We start from the raw sequence: 6,000 nt of genomic DNA on the forward strand, positions 1-6,000 counted from the left end.
CTTTAATTTCAGGCCACTGTTAGTTACTCGCAAAATCAGGACTGAGCAAGAGTTCTAATCCCACGGCCTGTCAATTCATTTTAACCTCTCTCTTCTTCCCTACCTCCTTATTCCCAGAACCTTATTTCCTGCTCTCACAAAGGCTTATAGAAAGAGCCTTGAATTGATCTGAGTGATCAAAACTGACCACATGGCCAGCAGGAATACTCATGAGCCAGGTTACTTTTCAGGCTGTGTCTTCCCTTGGAACAATTTTGCACCCCGTGGTGTCCCAGATATTTACCCTTTCCCTCAAAATCCCCTCAAAGATGCACAGTAAGTTTGCTGAGAGGTATAGAGAGACTCGCCTGAAAGAAAGGGGGAACTGACCCATCTGAAATTCAGCAGGGCTGGGATCAAGGGTTTTAGTTCCCAAACTTTAGTGTGCTTGAGTGTTATGGAAAGGACTTGTTTTCTGGTCCCCTGTACCAGAGATGCTGATTCAGGAGGTCCAGAGTGGAACCCAGGATTCTGATTTAACGCTCTCCCCCACGGGATTCTGCTGGGGGTATCTGGCTGACCATTAGATTCTCAAATCCAGAGCTGAGCACACTGGTGAGAAAAGGGGCCACAGAAAACAAAAGAGCAGATACAGTCACCTGAAGAAGAGAGCGGTCCCTCTGCAAGAGGGAGGAAGGCAGGAAAGGACATGACAGGAAGTGGCCATGGTTACATTCTGAAACCAGGAAACACTTAAATGGAAGCCAAAAAGGATAGCAGAGGGGAATTGGGTACAAGTTCTCTGTACCCAAGCAGCAGAAGGAATTTTATCCTCCTGTCATTTGAGGATGGAAGTGGAGGACAGCGGGGACAGAGGACTGAGAGGAGGCTGTGCAGGCAGGATGCTGGCGCCCATGAGATCCATGACCAGCGCCCGCTGATGGAGGCCAGCGTGGAGGGGTCCCCAGTGCTGAGTGGCACATAGTGGCAATCCCCGCAGCCCGGTGCTGATGAAGGGACTGTGTAAATCTTTCCTGTGAGCACAGAGGGGGCTCATCCCGTAAATCCCTGCCAGGTCAGGATGATAATTCATATTTAAATCTCTGTCCCCAGGCCCTGACAGGGAGTTACCTAGCAAATCCCCAGGGAGGCATTTATTTATTCTGCAAATCTCCCCGGATGCCTGAGCAGGGCTCGCCTTTACAGGGCCTTCTGTGGCGAATGTGAATCATCAGGCCACTTTCTGAGGCAGCTCAGAGTTAAGCCCCATGTAAGCCTTGCCTATGGGGTGAGAGAGATGGAAATCACTGAACTAGTTTCTTATTAGCCTAGAGGTAGACAAGATATACTCTGCACACCCTCTGCAAGGGGGCCGATGGGAAAAGCATCTATTAAGGATCAAAGTTGGGGGCTTGGATTACCACCCATCTAGGAGGTAATTGAATCTTCCATGCTCTCTGCCTCTTCCTGGGTTCCAATTCAAATTTCATTAATACACAGGAGACAGACATTTTTTGCTTTTCAGATCTGACTTCACAAACAATTCTTGGAATTACAGATTTAAAAAATAAAACACAATCAAACAAGAAATCAAGCAGCCCAATACACCGAAATGCTTCTCGATGGTTCAAAAGGCAAGCCCGCCACCCACTTCATGGTCCTGCTTCCTGCAAACAATGACAGAAGGTCAAGGCAAGTGGGCAAAACTCAAGGACAGTATCCTGAATGGGCCACTCCCTAAACATCCAGCTTTGCATCTCCACCAACCCAGGAAAGGTGCTCTGTGAAGAAGGAGAGTCAGAAAAAACCAATCTCACGGAGCTGGTTTAGGGAAGTGGCCCACCCTGAGGGTGAGGCTTAGCTGGAGAATGGGGTCCATAAGGGAGAGCAGAGAATAGGCCTGCCTAATAAACTACAAGACACCCGGGTAAATTTGATTTCAGATAAACAACAGCAAAAAAAAATTTTCGTGTAGTTATACCTTGTGCAATATTTGGGACATAGTGACACTAAAACGGTATTCATTGTTTATCTGACATTCAAATTTAACTGGGTGTCCTGTGTTTTTATTTGCTAAGTCTGGCAAACCTAGGAGGAAGGAATCCATCAGGTGCATTCATTTTATTGTGGGTGCAGGCTGCTATCCACAGCAAGCACTCTGGAGGGAGGTCCGGCCACCCCCCAACTCCGGCCCCTGCCCTTGCTAACTTTGCTGCTAATCTGAGGATCCAAGTAGGTGGCTAATTCCTTCTGACTACAGGGCTGGCTGGGTCATTTTCCCTAGGCGCTGCCACCACATCCACAGTGGACCTCTTTTCTGGTTGGACACTGGTGGGCTGGAACTTGCTTCTGCTTCTTAATAAGATCAGAATGTCTTTAGATCTCAGAGTCTCAGGGACATTTGGGCAGAGGGAAGACATGGCAGTTTAGAAATAGTCCCAAGTCTTTGTGCACCATTCGGAAGAGTGTTTCAGGACGGAATGTATGGATGCCTTAGCTTGAGCAACAAAATATTATTGAATGCCTACTGTATGTTTGGCTTGCCAGAGGATACAAGAGGGAGAGATCTGGTCCCTGCTCTCAAGGAACTTCTCAGTGTAGTCAAGGATACAAAATAAATGCACTGAAACATGCATCAAGCAACTGTCACGTAGTCCAGTAGTGCCTAAGCAGCAGCCCAGTAGCAGGTGTTGGGTTGGTTCACACGCATCCATAGATTTGGCCAGTAAGGATACAATGAGCCTAAATCAATTTAGACCGTTTGTTATTTACAGCAATAAGAATACTTTGGTCCAGGTTCCCTGAGCCCCAATTCCAATAGGACGACGCAATGAGGGCCAGGTTTTGCCTGCACTCAGAGTGGGGGTGCATTACAGGATAGGAACCCTGAGACTAAGAGACTCTGATCTTATAGGGGATTGCTAGCAAAGCTGCCCATCCTCCCCTCTGGAGAGAGAGATTATTTTTATCACCCTGGAATATAAGTAAATCTCTCTGAGGAGGGAATACCTCTATCTTTACTATCCAGGAAGGTAAATAACGTCTCCATGCTTATGTTAACATTTCTGAAAAGACAGTCCTAGGGCAAATTGGCTCTTCATGCCTAGACATGTAGAAACATGACAGATTCATGGACAATTGTTTCCTGGCAGCAACACACATCCTTATATAAGGAAGAGTTAATGAAACAATTAAGATTTTAACTGGCATGTTTTGAGGAGGAGTGTGATGGCTGCTAATATGGTTGAAGAATGCTCCATGGGTGAAGAAGAATTTGAAGTTGTCACTAAAAAACTTGTAAATAATGTCCAACCCTATCAGCCCACTTTACCCACTAGAACAGGGGATAAACAGAGAATAAATATTTTAGGTTTTGCAGACCATATGCCCCCTACTACAACTATTTACGTCTGCCATTGAAGGGTGAAAGCAGCCATTGACAATCCACAAATAAGTGAGTGTGGCTGTGTTCTAATAAAATTCTATTTACAAAAACAGGCAGCAGACTGGATTTGTCCCACAGGCCATAGTTTGTGGATGTCTGCACTAGAACACACAACAATTAACATTCAAACAGATGCAATGGGATGATCAACTGCTGGAAAAGGTAGGAGGCATTCATTCAAGGCGAAGAGAGTTGGAAGACAGAGCACCAAATAATAAAAAGAGTAATAGAGGAAATATCTAGACTAGGTAATTTCTAGAGTCCTTTATCATTCTGAAATTCCATAACTGTTTAAGGATTTGGAAGAGTAACCATAAATTATCCAAGCCTTTTGAGCTTTCTCCCAAATATAAGGATGAAGTTAGAGTCTTGTTAGAATCTTAATCTATGTGTTCATCTCCAAGGTTCTAGAAGGAATACAAGATTCTAGAAGAGCTAAAAGATTCTAGAAGGCTACAGAGAGCCTTACTCATATGATAGTTCCTAGGTTCCTTGAAATAAGTGATGAAGGGGACTTTGAATCCAATGGTCAGTGACCTGTCCCTAACACTAGGATTAAGGCTTCATTACCTGAGGGGGAGTGCATTGATGGGAAATTCTTCAAGCAACTTCCCTGAGGCAGATAACAGTCAAAATGCAAAGGTTCTGTCCTGGGAAATCCAGTTTGTCATAAGAGATACAGACTTTGGAATATGATGGTATCTGGTACTGCTCAAATGTCTTTCTTACCTGTGTTTTAAGATGTACCTGGGATTTGTTTTAAGCAGGTATGGCAAGATGACAGACATGGAGACAACTGCCTTTGAAAGAAAAGTTTATTCATTACAATTCCCAAGAAGAGGGGGGTACGCCATGCCACATAGGGCCACACAAGGGAGCACCAGGACCAGTCAGGAGGCGGGAGGAATGAGGGGAAAGCACCATAGACAAAAGCCTTTATGGTGGAAGGAATGGGTGAGGCAGAGCAAGCAGCTGAGCAGGGTTAGGATTGGGTATCTGAATCATTGCAGTGGGCTCCCGGCTACAAGGATGGTCTCTAATTTGCCTGGTACTTGGCCCTGGGGTGATTCAGGGCAGGCGAGAGTGTTCCACTGCAGGAGTCTAAGATGGGGAAGAGGGTTGGGTGTGGATTCAGGACTGGTTGGTTTGCATACCAAAGGCTGCTCACAGGCAAGTTGTTTGTTATCTCTTGGAATTTGCCAGCTTTGGAAGGGGCAGTCCTCCCCAGGCTCCTCAAGGCCCCAAGATGTAAAAACATCACAAAATATAGATAATAAAACACATGATTAATACACCCAGCCCCTGGAGAATTTTGTTCTACATGTCTGGATAGAAGAAACTATAGCCTAAAAAAGTTTTAGTCTCTTAGAGAAGGTCACGTGGGCTTAAAGAGTTATAATCTTTGTGGGAAATTCTCCCTTCACACTTGGGTGGTTCCTGCAGAAGCTGCGGAGTGAGGTGCAAACTAAGGTAGTGGGAGAAGCAGAACTTAGAGACAGACAACAGCCTTTCAAAAGGACTGCAATTCCTAAGGAAAGTTGTTTAGCCTGTGTGAATTTGCCCTCTGGAGTTGTGCGGTGCGCAATCTGCACAGCTGTACATAGGAGCCCTGACTGTGAACCACCTAGGACACACAGGAAAGGGGGAGGATGCCAGTCAAGATTTTCAGTCGTAGATAATAAAATCTACTTTAGCTAGTTTAAGTAGAAAATATATTATGAAGTGCACAGGAGGACCAGAGAGTCACGCAGCCAGAGGAAACACTTGACTACCTCACAGAACTCTTCCAGCAGAAATACCACTTCTGTTGCCTTCTGCTGCTCCACACCTTGATGCTAGGGAGGGGACCCTAGGGTCAGGAACTGTCACAGCTGCCCCAGAAAAGGGGAGGGTAGGTGAATATGCCACCCCCAAAATACGACTGTAGGAGTTGAGGACATGCCACCCCAAAATACACTGCTTTGGTGAATTGATTATTTTGAGCTGCAGGCGCTTAAAGAACAGCAAATGCAGGGAGAGGCTTTCTCTGGACCGCTTATCAGCCTAAAGACAGACCCTCCACGAGGAGCTAACTCAGTTGTCACGGATTCCCTCCCAGGAGTGTTGTCAACCAGGGAGGATTAACTCTTGTCACAGGACAGGAGGCTGCAAACTGACACCACACTCAGAGGAACCGTCACAAACTGTCAGGCCTCTCACCTGTTCTTCTAAGGGCCCATTCATCTTTCCTAAAAGTCCTTTACTCTCCCCTAAGAGGCCTACGTCTCCCCACCTCTCCCTGTGAAGAGGGTATTTAATCGTAAATTCTAAGCCACCTGGGAGAGTTACTCACTTTTCCTGGGTGTCTCCCATGCATATGTGAGGTATACATGTTAATAAACTCCTGTTCGTATCTCTCTTGTTAATCTGCGTTCTATCACAAGGGTCTCGGCTAAGAACTCAGAAGGGGTGGGGGAAGAGTATGTTTCCTCCCCTATGAGAGCCGGATGTCCCTGCCACCATGCTCGCCAGAAGGTCAAATCTCTAGATCATACGAGGAATCCTAAAGGCCAGGGAGACCCAGGAGGATAGGTTTT

This window comes from Equus asinus, chromosome 11 (assembly GCF_041296235.1).
Source record: "Equus asinus isolate D_3611 breed Donkey chromosome 11, EquAss-T2T_v2, whole genome shotgun sequence".
NCBI lineage: Eukaryota > Metazoa > Chordata > Mammalia > Perissodactyla > Equidae > Equus > Equus asinus.